The sequence below is a fragment of the Etheostoma cragini genome, chromosome 13, assembly GCF_013103735.1.
Source record: "Etheostoma cragini isolate CJK2018 chromosome 13, CSU_Ecrag_1.0, whole genome shotgun sequence".
Taxonomy (NCBI): domain Eukaryota; kingdom Metazoa; phylum Chordata; class Actinopteri; order Perciformes; family Percidae; genus Etheostoma; species Etheostoma cragini.
The window spans coordinates 6,273,403-6,291,666 of NC_048419.1; the positions used below are offsets into that span (position 1 = coordinate 6,273,403).

Here is an 18,264-nt window from a genome sequence, read left to right on the forward strand (position 1 = left end):
CGCAATATTTTTTTCGATTATTTTCCCCCTTTATTTCAGAGTGAGAGTGGATAGACAGGAAAGGTGGGAGAGAGATGGGGGATGAAAGGGCCACAGGTCAGATTTGAACCCAGGCCGCTGCAAAGGACTCAGCCTACATGGCGCAAACGCTCCCACTGGGTGAGCTAAAGGCCGCTTTTTTAAGTCATTTAAGAGGTTTTCAGACAGTCACATCTGCTGTTTGTGAATGACACGCTGCTTCACACTTTAGTTGCACGCGTTCACACCTGGGAGCTGCCTCGGTGGCGTGTTCAAGGGCACCTCGATGGCGATGATGTTGTTCATTTTCTCCACTTGGTCTCTGTGTGCAGAGGCAGAGAGTAAATCTCCGGTACTGTGGCAGATGTATTCTTTTAAATCTCAAAGTTTGGAGCTTATCCGAGGAGAGGCCTAATGATTTGTTTAGAGACGTTGACTAAAAGGTTGGTTGAGACACCTCTTACTTTATTCTTAATTTACCTGAAAGGCCGTTTTTATTAACCTGCTGTTGTTATATGGGCATACACAGTAGCTCATTGAATTATTGTACCGTCTCCATTACTGTTTTGGATTTCACACTGCCCATTAATTGGTTTTGCACTGTTTATTTTGAAACTGTACAAAAGTACTTACTGTGTCCCATAATAATGAATGATGTAGATTCCATTTTCCACCATTATGCTTTATGTTGGCCCAACAAAAAACAATCTTTATTCCAGAAATGAAAAGAAACGCAGGTTAACAATAATTCACCATTAGAATATGCCATGCTTTATATTTGACCCTAATAGTCAGGTTAAAATAAATCCAGACCCTAAAGCAGTGATTCAGTATTGCACCTCCATAAAGTCGGGAGACTCCTGAGAGTCCCATTAATAAAACAATAGGTCAAAATCGATGCAGCTCAGGCTGAGATGTTCGGATCTTTAGTCTTTACTATGGGTCAACCTTCAAAAACACTGGAGCCTAAATTTACTTAACAACCTAATAGCATATTTCTTTGAACTGCCTTGTCTGATCAATGCTCACAATCTTTCAAACTCCCTGGCCCAGTATGTAAAGCCGGCTTTCATTCTCCAAACCTAGACCGATTCTAACCCTCGTAAAAACTTGGAAAGGCCCTCTCTAGAGCCGCTGTGAGGTTACTATGTACTTCCTATGGAGACGTGAAGGTTACCTTAGATATCCTAATCTCTGAGCTATTGATAACACAACAATTTTTAGTTTCAGGTAATTTTACATTAATGAAAACATAATTATGAGTATTGCATGCAATTTCTGACAATAGATCCCCCTAAATCGTCCAGAGCTACAGAAGACATTTTACTGTCCAGATGTTTTCACAGGCTGCGTGGTATGGCTACTCTCCCTGACAAAGATATAAACTGTTGACTTTGTAAAAGCGCTGAAGGGCCCCTTTAACTTATTCTGTTAAGCCCAACTTTTAAGAGTGCCCTCACTCTGTGTCCTACTGATATTTTCAGTGAGGCACTTTTTGGAGATTGTGGTGCTTAACAAAAGTGCTAAAATACAGTATACTGCTAGTACTACTGACCCCTGGAACAACTACTACACATTAACAATATGACAAACCAATTACAATGAAGCAGTACAAAATAGTTATGCTTAATTACAACTAAATGAACGTACAAAATATATGTAGTTACTGCATATATTATTGTTATTATTATTATTATTATTAGTAGTAGTAGTAGTAGTAGTAGTATCTCATAGGCTTACTATTATGTTAATTTATTATTATTATTATTATTATTAGTAGTAGTAGTAGTAGTAGTAGTATTAGTAGTAGTATTGTCATTATTATTATTATTATTATTATTATTAGTAGTAGTAGTAGTAGTATGTCATTGGTCTGTTATGTTAATATATTATTATTAGTAGTATTAGTCGTAGTAGTAGTAATGGTAGTAGTAGTAGTATGTCATTGGTCTATTATTATGTTAATATATTATTATTATTATTATTAGTAGTAGTATGTCATTGGTCCATTATTATGTTAATATATTATTAGTAGTAGTATTAGTATTATTAATAGTAGTAGTAGTAGTAGTAGTAGTATTTCATTGGTCTATTATTATGTTAATTTATTATTATTAGAAGTAGTAGTAGTACTAGTAGTAGTAGTAGTAGTAATAGTAGTAGTAGTAGCATTTCATTGATCTTTTATAATGTAAATATATTTTTATTATTTTTAGTAGTAGTAGTATTGTTATTGTTATTATTATTATTAGTAGTAGTAGTAGTATGTCATTGGTCTATTACTATTATTATTACTATGTCATTAGCCTAATCTTTTTTAAATGTATTAATAATAATATTAATAATATTATAAAAATAATATTATCATTCGGATTATTGGCAGTGGGAGTGTGTGGGTAGCAGCAAGCAGTGGCAGTTCTAGAATAAAAACTTTAAAAGGAACAAAAACTTAAAAAAAAAAAAAGCACAGTTTAAGTTGTCAATAAATAAATTAACCCCCCTCCCCTAGAACCGCCCCTGGACCGAAGCTTGTACCTTTAAGGGTGGTGTCAGCGGCAGGCAGAGGAGGAGGAGTGTGCCTGTCTCCGCTCACTTCTCCACTGCGAGGGGACTCCGACAATAAACAATTCCCACAGACTGCACGCTACACACCTCTGCACGCTCACAAGCGCAACACACACAAGAGAAAACGAGGCATTTTTTTGGACTAACATTTTGATTTTTTTTCTTATTTTTTTCTTTTTTTTAAGCCTGCCTCGCCATTTTTGTTCCGTGCCAAAAGTGTCAAGACAGATGCGGCCGTTTTCATTGGATTTGCCTCCTCCTGTCGAATAATAACGATGCGGCTCTCCGGCTGACTGTGGGGTGGACAACGCAGGTAAGGGATATAACGTTAGCTAACAGATAAACGCACTGTCATATCTGGAGAATAATTATTACCACTGGCGGTGTAACATACACGCCTTCGAGACGCGGTGTCGAGGATTATACAAGATTATAGCGTGTTTTGTCGAGGGTAGGGAAGGGTGTTTGTGTGTCGTAAGGCGAGCAGAGGCTCATGGCTATAGCTGAAAACGCTGCATAAAGAAGTAGAGGATGGACCTGGCTACGTGCGGGGCTGTCGGCTTCTGTTTTAGCCTACATTGTCGTTCGGTTCAGCGTCTGTATTAGCTGGCTACCATATAAGCAGGGAAGTAGGCCTACAATAGAGGAATTTATCTGTGTTAATGTGTGATGTAAAGAATGTCAACTGTAGTTAATGTATCCTCATATACGAACCGACCGCAGCTGAATCAAATGAAAGCGTCCTGCTAATTTTCTAAGTGACGCTAACGGTCGCTACTGTCACACTGACTGGCCATGAACACGGAATGAATAATATCACTCGATGGGCTGATTTAGTAACAACAGACTGCAGGGCTGTCCGTGTCACAGGGGCTGTAATGTAACGTTAGTACAGTCCATGCAGTTAATCACATCGGGTCAACAGTAGACAGCCTCCTATTTTGAAGTAGTTTTAGCACCACCAATGGTAAACACGTCACAGTTGCACTATTCTGTAAATTGACTATTAGCAAGTCCTGCTTCTTTTTTTGGAAACATATCTTTTAATGGTTCTATATGAACCTCGAGTTGTAGTTATCGTCTATGTTGAGCTTGAGACATAAATGAGGTTTCCAAGGTGTTCAAATCTAGCTCTGCCCAGGGTATATTCAGGAAATTGCCTTGGACCCCTAACTTACCAGGGGCCCCATTATCACCTGTTAAACTTATGGTTACGCTTATTTTATTACTCTTCAATAATTAATCATGTCCTTCTAAAAACCCATCCGCTAAAATGCCTGCCACTTTGGCCCTTGGATTCCAAAATTTACCTGTCCCTCAACTCAGTTACAAGCCACGTTCCTTTTTTGGAGTGTGTAACTGATGTGAAAAATAATACAAGCTCTACAATACTCGAGCATGTTTATTTCACAAGGTCTTATACTATGTCTAGGTCTAATACTGACATTCTTTTTCTCTCTTAGCACAAACATGCAGTGTTTTCTTCTAGGATTTATTGTCTTTGGATCAGAATAAAACCTGTTTTACCACTGTGCGTCTGTTCAGCTTTAACGGTACAGATATCCCACAGAGCTAATGAGCAATTCCAGATACACAACAAATTTTGCAATGTGCATCTCAAGACCTCATTATACCATTAAACATCGCTCCAGCACATAGACGGTACCTTAGAACAATGTTAAATGAAACGGCTGATTAAACGCCACTGCTCATCTAACATACAGTTTATGAACAAAACAAAATGCGGAGGGAACATTGCTACGTTATATTCATGTTGGTTTTGAAAAACCTTTAATAAAGATTGAAAAAGGTGGACAAACAGCAGATCGGGAGGGCCCCTGTGTTCGCATTGGGCCCCCAAAATGCTATATCCACAACTGGGTGCATTAGGCTACTTACTGAGAAATCTACCTGGTTGCCCAGCGTCATACTTCACTGGGAGCTTTTTGCTTTTTATTTCTTTTGATTTGAAATTGGTTGTACATTGTACTAATGTCTGAAAGAATCTTAAATTTGCCACGCGTATATTTAATATGGCCCTGTAGTGACATTTTCTGTGTTATACTCTGCAGTGTCACTCAGGGGGATGTCAGTGAAAAAAAAAGCCCCTGCGCGTGGAATCCAGTGTCGAGGAAGGTAGTTGAACATGTCATAAAGCAGTGTGTCTTTTGCTACAAGTCAATGTTACATTCAGTATGAAGGTGACATTTGTGTTTTAAATGCACCACAAACCGCCATGATCTAGATTCATGGTTAAGTTAATGATCCCCATTAATGGTCATTTTCTTTTGCCTGGCTGCCAACACCACATCCTTTAAAAAAAAAAAAAAAAAAAAAAAAAAAAGGAACTTGTCTGTAAGCAATGGCAGGTCCCTTCAAGTGTTTGAAGGCTATCAGTTCAGTCTGTGGACCAACATGCAGTTGGCTGAAGTTGGTCTGTTGCAGCCTGTCACATCACTGAGTCATCATGTCAGATATGTTTTGATAGAGTTCATGGACTTGGATGGTTGTTTTTTCACTCTCTGCCAGGGAGGACTTTTTCAATGGCCTTTGTGTAGGTGTTTTTTTTTTTCTTCCTGAAATGTCATATTGCTTCATTGGACTTTGAATCGGCGTGGAGGCAAAAGGTCAGGGGCTGAGTTGTGCTGCGAGTTACAGAAAAGAGGGCAGAGAACTTCAGTTCAGGTTCCAAAAGGGTATTTACTAAGCTTCCCAGCAGCAACCTGTTTTGGATGTCCTAATATTAGGATAACAAGAACCACAAAATGCCCTTTCTTCGGTTAAAGTGCTAACTTCCACGCAGCTACTGTAACTTTGACTAACAACCTAAATAATGTTGAGAAAAGTCCAACTTTTTTAAAGCCTTCTAAATACTGTCTGTGTCTGGAGGTCTGCCTTTTTAGCCTTTCTTTTGTTGAGTATTTAAGCTGCTTAATTATTTGACCTGACTTACACAAGATGTTCAAGGTAGTTTGGCTTGTCCTCTTTTGCCACAGATAACTAAAAATCCTCCACTTTTATAGCCTAACTTCACAGTTGCACTTTGAAAGAGGTTGTGCTGTAACTCAAAGGATCCTGTGTATTGGATGGAGCTCCATTTGACACGTCGTCTGCTGGAGTCCAGGGAGCTGCTGTTGAGTGGTGTGCAGTCGCCTGCAATCGAACCAGAGGACATTCAAATGGCCAAATGCAAATGATGTTGAGGCTGCTGAAGAGTCACAAGACTGGACTCTGCACTCTACGCCCTTATCCCCCTGACTGCCTCTCAGAACAGCAAATCTTATCTGCCATCAAAACACCACTGCTTCTGTATGAAAGTGGCATGTGTTGATGTGCGTGCGTCATTTTGTGTGTTTTTGTTCATCCAGGTGTTCTCATTATAGCACAAAAAAAACACGAAGTAATTACGGAATCCTAGGGCTGCTTGATTATGGGGGAAACAAATCACATTCAGTTTTTTTTTGGTCAATTTTGAAATCACGATTATTTTTACTTGATTGCTCATTGACTTTTGGAAAGATGTTGCATTTAATGAACTTGAAAAGCACTGAAACTTGAAATGGAACATTTTCGTTTTAATACTTTTCCCGTTGATCTTTTTGAATTCCCCAAAAGAGAGTACTTCAGAGCACAAGACAAGGTAAGAGGTTACTTGCAAAATGTAAAGTGTAAAAATAATCGTTTTTGTGATTGTTAGGAGCCGAAATCGCTATAAGAATTTGATTAATTGCACAGCCCTACTGAGTCCAACTGCTTGTTGTTACTTAGTGACTCTCCATTCCCCTTTTAAAGTAATTTGATGTCTTTTGATACAGGATGATGCCACAGTTACAAGAGTACCCGCCCAGGCACTTATCTCTACTAACAGCCTGTCTAACTACTAGCACTGTGCCAACTCAAACCCCAATGTTTGTCTAAGCTGTCAGTCACAGTAGCACGACACACGGGGCACACACAATTTAGGGCGGCATCCCATTTGAAAAGAAAAAAGATTTATTTCTGAGATACTCTGCAAACAAAAACAAACTAATGTGCAATCTACTAGGACGAGTGTCATGCATTTTACTGCAGAGATTTTGATTTATTATAGACCTGGGAGCTGCCCAGCACTTGTGTTGTTGGCCGACGAACATTGTTCAAGGGCACTTTGACAGTAGATGTTGAGGAATAGAAGTATTTCTCATCTACTTACAGGTCTGCACTCTGTCAGCCCGTTGAGGATTCAAACCAGAGACCCTTTGGCCACAAGCTCATTTATCTAATTGTTTGGGCTCTATAATATTTGTGCGGAGCATGCATTAAGCCAAATCATTTTGTTGTTTGTTGGTTCAGAGGACAGGCACTCTCTAGTAATAACAATACTCAATACTGCTGTTGTTATTGGGAAGAGATTTACACCGCAACAGTTGTGCTGTGAATGTCGGAGTCTGAGTAAAACCTGTATCTCAAAATTGACAAGCCAATACACGACTAGACAAACTAGCCTTAGTATCTAGACTGTTGTCTTGACCTCCTCCTCCACACTGCTTATATCTCGCTGTATTTCTCAAACACACACACACACACATGCAGGCCATAGTATCACACACGCTTGTCTTGATAGCACAACAGGACCAGATTGCGTACAACTGGAATGGAAAGAAATTGGGAAATGGATATGACGAAGACGAGGCTAAAATGTCAAGGCTCGATCTATTAAATGTGTAAACAGAACAATGTAGCGACTGAAGCCGAGAAAATTTAATACAAAATGTAAATACAATACAGACATTAAAACGGAGCTGCACTATCCTAAAGGTGCGTACAGAAAGAGGCCGTGGAAACATACTGTTTACTCATTTTTATACTTTTCTTTTGTAATTTTTTTAAATTCTCAGATTATTCTGCCACTAGAATAACCAAAGAATGAGAGTGCATCAGAAAACAAGGCATTAAATGACAAAAGTCGATGTTGCCATCTGAAATCAGATCATTGTGTGGGCAGTTTGTGAGTATTCCCACTGTGTGCTGCTTAGAAGATTAGACTATCTGATTCAGAAACAATCACTCCGGCTCCTGTTGGCGCTTCTGCCATGAACAGGAGGCAACCAAAGTCAATGGGACTCATTTTGATGACACGGCAGGAAGCGCTGAATGTGTCTTTTACAGCCATCGCTTCTGGATGCGGGCTGGAAAATGAAATGCGAAAGAAGAAAGATGGACACCTTCCGTTCTAACCCATGAGAGCTGTACTAGCCAGAGCTCATCTGTTGAATTGCTCGAATCCCCCCCACCTCCTCCTCCTCCTCTCTTCACCCTCACCTCCAACTCTCCACCCCTCTGCCTTCCCGCTTCACCTTGGCGTTGGCGCATTGAGAGGCCCCTCAATTATCTCCACCGATTGATCGTGGCTGATTGCAATTGCCGTGAATTATTTAGACTAGGCAGAAATTGCTCGCTAAAGGGGAGTGAGAGCAAAAAGAGGGAAGATATTGCGGGTCAAATAAATTACATGTTAACCACATGAAGTTCCGGCCCGTTTCGCAAACAACTGCTGTGGATCAATGACGCAGCGCCGGAGAAACGGCATCAAGCTACCTTGTGCTGTGGTAACAGAGTTACCAGCTCAACACCCAATCTCCACCGGAGATCCTCTGATTTGTTAAGTAAAGCTGGAGGAGATGTAGCGTGGGGTGGCAGAGCTTCCGGGTGATGTGAGAGGAGCTGACTCTTTCCCTGGCCGGGTGCTGGTGTGGTCACAGCAGAGGAGCGAAGTGGAAGTGACTCCCTCCCTCGCCCATTATTTCTCTCCCTCTCTGCCTCTCTCGCTCCTGTAGCAGAGCTGTTGCCCCCGGGCCTGTTGAGGTGCAGTAGGAAAGGTTTTCTCTACCATTGTGGTGAGCGTGCTTGCCAGGATGCTGCAGTCAGACAGCAGGGGAAGGTCTCTGCTTTGCCACGAGCAGGCCAATGTCACAGGCGTGACAGAGTGGGCGGGCTGCAAAAAGGGAATGAGGACAGACGCTCACAGATAGGAGGAATATACCCAGCCTGTTGGAGCATGTGATGAGAGAGCGTCTGCCTTTTGTTTTCTCACAGAGGAATACATGGGAGAAAGATGGCAGATACTGGTCTGTGTGGATGTAGCTATTGTTGCAGTTGAAGCATGCAAGTCTGCCATAATACAACTTGCAGCCTTTAATTAGTATTGTTATATATAAATGATACCCAGTCCAAGTTTTCAGACAAGGCTACTGCACCTTGTGTGCTAATGCTATTTGTGTGTTATTGCATATGTCCCTGACTTGGTCTCGGCAGCCTTAGGGTTGAAGGCTAGAACAAGGGGTCACAGAGCTCAAAGGCTGGCGTGGGCTGTTATACAACTGTGTCTTATTTTAACCAGGTTAGGTGGCAGGAGTGCAGGGGGGAGCTGGGGCTAAGTGAAAATGCCACTCATTCCTGAAGAGTCCCTGGCCTTGTCAAGGTTAGTGGCTTGTCTTTGTAAGTTGAGGGATTGATGCATGAGCCTGTCTGGCGCTGAATTCAAAGTCCAAAGCTGTCACAGGCAGCAGCTCCCTCCCCCCCCCCTCCCTCTTTGCAGGCTATCACAGGCCCCGTCCTTCCCAACTTCTTAGCAGCCTGTCCTTTTGGGAACCTTGAGCAGCCCAGGCAAGGACACAGCGTCTGGTGCAGTAAGCCTGTGCAGAGGGGGAGGCTTTACGTAACTGCTTTAAACATGGGTGTATGACTTCCCTGACACGGAGCAGTGCGGTGCAGAGCTGCACAGCTCACAGAAAATGTCCCCTGGCCCCCCCGTCCCCCCCGGACAAGGAGGGGGCAGAGAGAGCCCTGCAACTTAATTATATCTTTCTCTTTTGAAAGCTTTCGTTCGAAATTAAATTTTCCCAGCCAATTAACTAAAGAGGAGGTTTTTTTTCAGAATTTATGAATGAATGATGGATATATTGCACAGGATGACTGGGGGAAACGGGGGGGAGGGGGGAGTGGGGATGCATATGCAGTATATACTGCGAGGTTGTGTCCCAGAGATTTATTTCCATTGCGAAACGGGTGAAGTTCGGGGAAAATGATCATTAAACTTTGTACCTGAGAGCTGCTCTTTTATGCCCCTAGTGCAGCAACACAACAAAGTTCATAGTGCACCGTTCTACTGTCAATATTGGGGTTGTTTTCAATGTTAAGGTTTTGTATACTTTCACATTGCATGGCTTCCCAGAACGGGCGGAACATGCAAGAACTGGGGTTTCCCCACTCCCTTATTCACTCAGACCCACATATTATAGAGGCTGGCTGGTGTTACATTCTGCCCCCCCAAATAATGTTGGCTTGAACTGTAATTGTGTAACTTCTGGTGATGAGCTGAACTGTTGCTGGGCAACAAGGGACCTGTGCGGGTGGCCGCGGAGAGTTGGAGCTATGTGAGTTCAGATAGATCTGCACCACATTATCTGGGTTTCCAAAAGAGGAATGTCACTGAAATCCCTTGAAATACCTTCTTTTAGGTATGTCAGCCAATTCTTGATTATTTCATCCAAAAGAGTCTGTCTTCTAAGGTGCATAAAGACCAGCTTTGAAATGACTGTGACATTACAGATATTCTTCACTCCACTTTAAATGAGTCAATGAATACATGAATGACTTATTGCACTGTCAATGAACAGCTTTTAAAAGAAAATGGTTAAATAAGTGGCACATCTCTAAATTAAAAAATGAATACACTCCCACACCACAAAGCAAGGACATTTGGCATAACCCCAGCTATGAAAGTGGTCTTGAATTTCTGAAACATGCGATCCTTTTGTGAACCCTCCAGCCCACTTGTAAATCCATTAGTGAGGTGGCGTTATTCAGTGCCTGCTCATTAGAGCTTGGTAAACAGACCGAAAGGCCGTGGTTCAGGAGTGCAGCTTTCTCGTAATCGCGCTAGAAGGCGTCCAGTAGTAGGCCGTTTCAAAGGAGATGGGAGAGCACTGGGCTGATGACTTGAGGCAGCCATGTGACCCATTACTTTGGGAAAATGGACTGGTGACCAGAAGATTGCTGGCTGACACTCTGCTCATTCTCTGCCCTTAAGCAAAGGCAATTAACCTGGATTCCTCCGGTAAATATCCAGCTGTAGAAATGGAAAAGAGATGTGCAAGAGTGATAACCGTGTAAGTGACTTTGAATGAAAGTGTCCACTAAGCAGGAAGATTAATACGGCTAATAGAGTAATGGCTTGTGTTGTCAAGTTCTCTGCTGAACATGTAGAGGAGTACTTCGGCATCCCTCATGTCTGCATCCACGGAAGTCTACCTTGCCGTTCTCAAAATCCCTTTGCTACATGAAAAAAAAACATCCTTTTGAGCTAGCGAACTACGCGCCGAAACTGTCACTTGTTGAAGAAACTTTGGGTGGTGCAACAAGGCAGGCCTGCTTGGTTCTTTCAGGGAAGGATTGTAAAGACTTACAAAGAATAAGTTTACGGTGTTTTGGGACTGAGTGGTAGGATTGCTGTGATTGATATCACGATTCTCTGCCACAATACTTTTGACCATGACAAAACAAATTGGCGCTACCAACCCAAGGTTAATATAGTTTTGCATTATTCATTAGTTTTGATTTTTATTTCTATTACATTTTTTGTTTTCAAATTCAGTTCAATTGGTTTCATTGAGTTTTTAAAGTGGGTTTGCTAGGTTAGTTGATATTTTTTGAAAATGCTTAGTTTTAGTTTAGTTTTTATTAGTTTTAGTCTTTTTTTTTTTTCTCCCAGTTGGGATTCGGAAAGGTAAAAAAAAATACTAATAATGACTCAACAAAAACATCATACAATTTTAGAAATATGTATTCACAATGTAATTAACAATAAAACCAGTACAAACAATGTACATATGATGATGAGCACAGATTTGTAATATGATAAAACAGCTATATTAGCTATGTAAACAGTCAACACAAGACGCAGCAGTGAGTGCAGAATGTGTTTGACGTGTTCCAGGAGAAAAACCTAGTTAGCCAACAGACTAAAGAAGACATACATCAACAGGTGTTTTGAACTTTGGTTCGAGTAAAGTGGTGAACCTTTTGAAGTCAGGCGACTCACACAGTTGTGTAGACATCCCAGTATTAATCCACATATTAACCCACGCTCCCTCGTCTTGGTGTTCCTGCGTATTTACTAACCAGCGATCGGGTCGCCTGTGAAAGCAGCCTGTAGTGTTCTCTGTCCTGCTGTTCTCTCCGTCATGCTGTTGTCCCTACGTATCCATACATCCATGACTGTAACGTTACTAGGGTTAGCTTCTGTTTATGTTTAACAAGTGTGATCAGAAGTGTGGACCGGCGGCCGCTGAGTGGCAGGGCTGCACGGAGAGTAAGAGGAAAGATCCAAAACAGGCACGGCTTTAAAAAACCTGTTTTATTACGTCTATGTTTAAAACTCATAGAAGAAAGTAGTAGCGTTTGTGATGTCAGCTCGTAAAATTAAGTCATGATCAAATAACTTTTTCTTTTTTAATTGAATGTACTTAAAAATTTAATCGTGGGCGTTGCAGAGAGTTGCAGCCCAGCGCGTGGTGTAGCCAGAACTTACTCCAGAGCGCTGTGGAGACTAACCCCACCTCCATCTCCTCGCGTTCAGAGACTTGTCTCTTCCTGCGACGTGAAGGCCGCAGCGTGACCTTGACCTGATTGCTGAGGAGGCTGTTTGAGGAAGTCTCCTGAAGGAGATCCAATCATGTGACACCCTTCACTGGCCTCGGCGCCTATCCTCTTCCCTGACCTTGTATGTCTGCGGGGGTGGGGGGGTGGGGGGGTGGAGACAGCCGCAGGCGCTGTCATTCATTCGGGTCAACGCCTTGAGGTCAAACAGGGTCAAGGTTGTGTGTGTGTGTGTGTTTGCGTGTGTGTGATCTGAATACTTCTCCCTCCCTCCACAAGTCTCCAACCTCTTTTGACCGTGGTGACGGAGCGAGCAGGTTCAGTCGTCCCTTCAGTTCTCCATCACTGATAGCAGCTTGTGTCAGGGAAAGGTCCTTTCATGTCCACAGTGATTCATGTCCAGGGTGCGCTGGCTGCGAGGATTTGTGTCATTGTAGTTGCCTTCACTCCCTCCCTACAGCTGCCCCGCTGTTTAAAAAGCACGCTGGCTCACTGTTTTGCTTCAGAGCCCACTACTGTTTCTGCTTCAGAGTATTTTTATGCTAGCACGCTAACATTTCTGCCCCCTGGATGTGATTACCATATGGCTGGGTGAGTCAGGATCGCAGTCCACTTTGTTACAACATGCCTATGAGCCAGAGCTGCAAAGATGAATCGATTCATGGATTAGTTGTCAACCACTCAATTAACCGCACACTATTTTGACAAGCGATTAATCGGTTCTAAAAACAAATTTAAAAAAAAGAAAAACATTTCCGATTTCAGCCTCTGAATTGTGAATATGTTCTGGTTTCTTCACTCATCTGTGACAAAACAAGACATTTGACAACGGCATTTTGGTCTTTGTAATTTTTTTACCATATTCTGACATTTTATACACCAAACAACTAATTGATTACTCGAGAAAATAATGAACAGATTAATTGATAATGGAAATAATCGTTAGTTGCAGCCCTACTTTGATCAACCCTATAGCCAAATTCTTGTCTGTGTCTTTCTACAAAAGAGTACTTGATTTACCTTTTTTTCAGAATATTACACACTGCTTTAAATTTACACTATAACACTATTGGGCATCACGGAGGGGGCACTGATTCCCTGAGGTCCCTGAGGCTTGTTGCAGCCTGTTTTAATGCCATGTTTCCATATAAGGGGTGTTGTGACAGAAAATGCTACTGTTTTGATCTACTCCTTAAATAGACCGAGTCGAAGTTTCCATTCTGATATGCTGCCTGTGCAACTTTGTTTCAAATGTAACTTTATTTCGGAGATGATGACCAAGTATAGTTTTTAACTATTTATGTAGTCGGTGAACCGGAACCCGGTCTCAGAACTTTGTTTGTTTGGGTTTTTGTTTGGGTGGACAAAGTTCACTTTGTCATTTGAGGCGTTTGCCATTAGACGGCAAAAAAGCAGTGTAACAATTTACAACTCAGTGGATCTTAACCTTTTAATCCGCAGCTGAAAGGCAATGACACGATGCAACGTACCGGTGAAAAATGGAATTGAATTAAATAATATTCAGCAAAATGAAAGGGCATTTTGTCAAACAATGAGAAAGAACTCCTAATGGCATCAGTAGAACTGAGTGAAGCTACTCCCTGATTTGAATATAACATCGTGTCTGACATGAGAGGCTGCACACCAGGTCTCAGGCAGCTATGTGAAGAAGCAAAGACTCATTTCCAGTCTTGTTCTCACAGAGCCAAATGTCAGTAATTTCTCAAATACTGTGCTTCCATCTCACTGTAGGGTTACTAAAAAACAGGCCGAGGCATACCATAGTCTTCAGCTTAGATAAAACAAAACCGATCGTGTGCTGGAAGGAGAATGGCATTATGCAAGACTGTTGCCATTAGTTGCGAAATGCCTCAATTTGTCAGGCACACCGAAGCTTTAGTAAGGGGGATACGTGATCCAGATGTAGTCAGACCCCTTTAATTGTCTTTTATTCATTTCATCATGTAAATAAAATTCATTTCTCCCTTATCAATCTACACTCAATATCCCATAATGACAAAGCAAAAACAAGATTTTAGAACTGTTGTGCAATGTACTAAAAAGGAAAAAAACTAAAACATCACGTATTGAGACCCTCACCCAGTACTTAGTTAAAGCACCCTTGCCAGCGATTACAGCCTTGAGTCTTCTGGGGTGTGTGCAACAGGATTTGCACACCTGGATTTGGACCTCGATTTTCTGCAAATCCCCTTGGGCTCCACTGACTTTGATGGAGACCATCGCTGGATGGCAATTGTTAGGTCCCAGTTGTCATTTTTATCACTTTTTAGCTTGAATGTCCTTTACAAAATGACAAATATATTGGCCTTTTTATTCAATACTTTTGTTTTTTTAAATCATAGATCCGCTGGGACTCAAACTCCAAATCCTGTTATTGTTTGCGCAGTGCCCTCCCCTGTGGTCCAAACCCTTCTCAAGCTCTCTTGATTATGCGGAGAGAGTTGTCTTGTTAAGACACAACTGCAATAAAGGTGATCGCCTGCTAGGATTTGGCATTTCAAATCAGACATCATTTGCTGCCCGCCTGGATACACCTTTAGCTCCCACACACACACACACACACACACACACATAAAGGAGCCTAGTGAGAAACTGTAGCTGTGGTTGTTGATTTTCAGCCTCCGCCCATCAGGTGTTCCACTTGTGTAACTGTGTTATCGCCAAAGAGAGCATCAAAACACAAGTGCCGCTAACGTCATTTTAAGTTGAGCCTTTGTTTGGGTTATAAAAGGTTATGAAAGCTACGGTAAAGCTTGTATAATGTGTGAGATCTTTTTTTTTTTTTTTTTTACACACACACACGCACACCTAGGGCTAGCACAGAGGAGCTGTGTGCTTGTGTAACGGTGTTTACACGTCTGGGGCCGGTGCTGGCACAAGAGCCAGACGAATGTGCTTTATCCAGGGCCTCTCTCTCTAAGCCACCTTCCATTCAGCGTTGACCTTGGTGCTTATAAGGAGGCAGGGCTTGACCCACATTCACCCCCTAAACTGGAACTAGAACCTCCCCCCGCCTCCGCCATATAAAGAGACCTGACACCCTATTCCACTTTCTCCAACGGCCATTTTCTCTCCATCTCTGGTCATGTGTGTTGCACTTTAGACATTTATAAAGTAAGAAACAGCACTTCGCCAGCGTTTGTGCAGCTTGTCTGGCAGCAGAGGAAAGTGGAGCAGCGGCCTTCACGACTCGTCTCCGAGGCACCAACTTGTCTGTGTGCACTAGGTCACCATTAGCACGCAGGGGCTTAGCACCGGGGCTGGGGAGAGTTTTATCGGCAGGTCAAACCTCTGGTTTTTAGAGCCGAGTGTCAAACTGTGGCTGATGCAAATAAGTACACACACAAACACATGTAGTGGCTAGCATCTGCTGGGACTAATGTTCTTGTATAGGCAAACACTAGGGTGCTAACATGAGGCACACTAATGTTCAGAGAGAGCTGTTTGGCAGTCTATTTGTAAGAGGTTTATGTAACCAATTTAAAAAGGACTGCGCAATATGACTAAAATATGCAATAACGTTGACAGTAAGCTGAACATCTTTCAGTTGTAGACAAAACTAGATGTGTGAAGACGTCATGTTGGGCTTGGGGAAACACTGATCCACATTTTTCACCATTTTCTGACATTTTATTTTATAGGCCAAGCAACTAATCAATTAATTGAGGAAATAGACAATGAAAATAATCGTTAGTTGCAGCCATAGTTACTATTACTATAAAAAAAAAAAAAAAAAAAAAGACCGGAGCTGAAGTGGAATTATCCAATTCAGTAAGTCTCTTTTTCTAAGGTGATAATTAAATGCTAGTCTTAATCCTACAAATGTAGCTCCGGAAACAGAAGCTAAACAATTGTTGCCAGGCGACACCGAGGCTCCAGTGAGTGATGAGTGATGATTGGCGGGCGCATTCATATTCAAATTAGCAGCCAAAGGTGTGCGTTGATTAGGTGTATCACAATGGCTTCAAACGGCGATACAAAGGGCGTCGCAGAACCAACTATCTGCTTTATAAATGAATGAAACTCTGGGCTGATGGCAGAGAAGCGCGCCTGTCGAGGAGAGCTGCGGTTAATGTATGGACGGATTACAAAGGCAATGCATGAGCGAGCGGCGATTAATGAGGGACGGATTTGCATGAGAGCACCGTGCATGATGTGAGATCCATCATGAGCCATCCTAACGCGTACAGAGGCGTGCATAGGGGGCCCGTGTCATGCTACCAGGCATTAGGGGCAGACCTGGCTCAGCTAGCCCCGTAATAACTCCCCTAGCCAGGAAAGACTCATAACTCTTGTGGCCCGGGTTGACATGTCCTACCTTCACGGGTGTTGAATGACTGCAAAAGCAAAAGTGTGTACGTCTGTGTTTAAATAAGGCAGGGGATCCCATTTAGCATTCTGAGTAAGACATGAGATAATGGCCACCTAGAAGAGGAGACGTAGGAATTAAGAGGTGGGGAGGGGCCGATGAGGCCAGCCAATGGTGTTCAACCCAGGGAGCAGTTGTTGTATCACGGCATGGGAGGGTTTTTAGCCAAACATACAGCAGGCAAACTCATAAGGGTTGCCTCTGTTCCAAAGGCCAATAGGATCACATCGGCAAAATACAGAGAAGTCTCTAAGTCTTGCTTTATTTTATTTTCTATCTCTCTCTCTTTCTTTCTTTCTCTCTCTCTCTCCCTCCCTTTGACTGTCTCCCTCGATCACGCTCTGCAGAACTCTTTGCACGATGTCAGGAATGAGAGAGGGGGGGAAAAGAAGGAGAAAAGTGGGTCAGGGCGACCTATTTTTTTCCCCCACAGTTCACGGAGGCAGAGGGTGGCAGTGTTATCGTCAGTTAGACGAGGAGCAGGGCCTGATGGGGAGGCAGGGCCTTGTCGTGAGACGCAGCCACTCAGAACTGGGTCAGCGGCAGAGGCTACGTCTTGTAAACGGCTTGTCATACTGGGGAGAAAAGCTGCAAATGAACCATAGATTATACGCCCCAAGCTGAGCACCGAGGTCTCTCCTCACAGCCCCACGCTTTAAAAAAACAATAAAAAACCAGGCCTACATAAGCCTTACAGTAGCCTTACAGAGTCTCTGAAGCACTGCCACCTCCTATAAGTTCCTCTCTCCCCCTCTCGGTCTCCAGTAATACTGTTTGATTACTGCAGTCAGACCTGACAAGCTCAAAGCCAGAGCCTTGCATGCTCAAAAATAAAGGATCTATTCACATTTCTCTTTCTCTTGATACACACTGGGTTTCTGTTTTCTAAATATAGTCCGCTTTCTCTCTGATCCACGCGACTTTATTCAGGTCAGGTTATTTACTGTACCAAGTTCAACTGTGATTTAGAAATGAGCAATACAGATGCTTATTCAGCTGCACTGACCTCTTTGCATATCATCTGTGCCAATGCCAGACATGTGAATAGATAATTTGCCCTCATGAGACTTTTTTTTATTTTTTTTCCCGACCAAAGAAAAGAAGCTTTTGTTTATCTCGTTCAGGTGAACTTTCCAACAAAAACCCCAGTATCACTGCACTGCTGGCTAAACTAGCTCATTGATCTTGTGTAAGAACAAGACTTAGTGCTGGGTACATTTTTGCTCATGTTGATTATTGGCAAATTGCCACCAAGCCGCAGGGAAGACGTTATCCACAGTCCGCCATATATTCTTTTGGGAAATTGATTTGAAATAGGTCTGTGCCATTGCTCGTTGTCTCATATCCTTTGTGTCTTCCGCCCGTGTCTCAGACAGACAAAGCGGGATAAACACGGGTTTAGATCTCCTCACTAATCATTGCTGTGGCCGCTGTGTTGAGCTCAAATAGAAGAAAAAAAATAACTTTTTGTTTAGAAGTCAGATTCGGGGGCATATTGTAGCATTGGGTACTGCTTACAGAGCAATGCAATTTTCAGGCAGAAGAGCTCACTCATATTTCACTATGTGGAACAAATCTGCCTGTAATGAATCTCCCAGGACCCTGTGGTGCCTCCACAACCAAGTCTGCTTTTTTGGTTCTTCTGCCGTGGG

The 18,264-nt window shown here is 42.4% G+C and overlaps 1 protein-coding gene across 3 annotated transcripts in view; it reads left to right on the plus strand.

Moving 5' to 3' along the window:
* Positions 1-2,574: 2,574 nt before the first annotated feature.
* The window catches only part of nrip1b (nuclear receptor interacting protein 1b), a 40,677-nt gene continuing 24,987 nt past the window's right edge, over positions 2,575-18,264 (plus strand). For 2 of the 3 annotated variants that reach the window (XM_034891044.1, XM_034891042.1), the window contains exon 1: positions 2,575-2,896. The gene's annotated coding sequence lies outside the window, so the exon portion shown is untranslated. Of the gene's footprint in view, positions 2,897-8,962; positions 9,044-18,264 lie in introns of all 3 variants that reach the window. The other variant, XM_034891043.1, reaches the window with a different exon arrangement.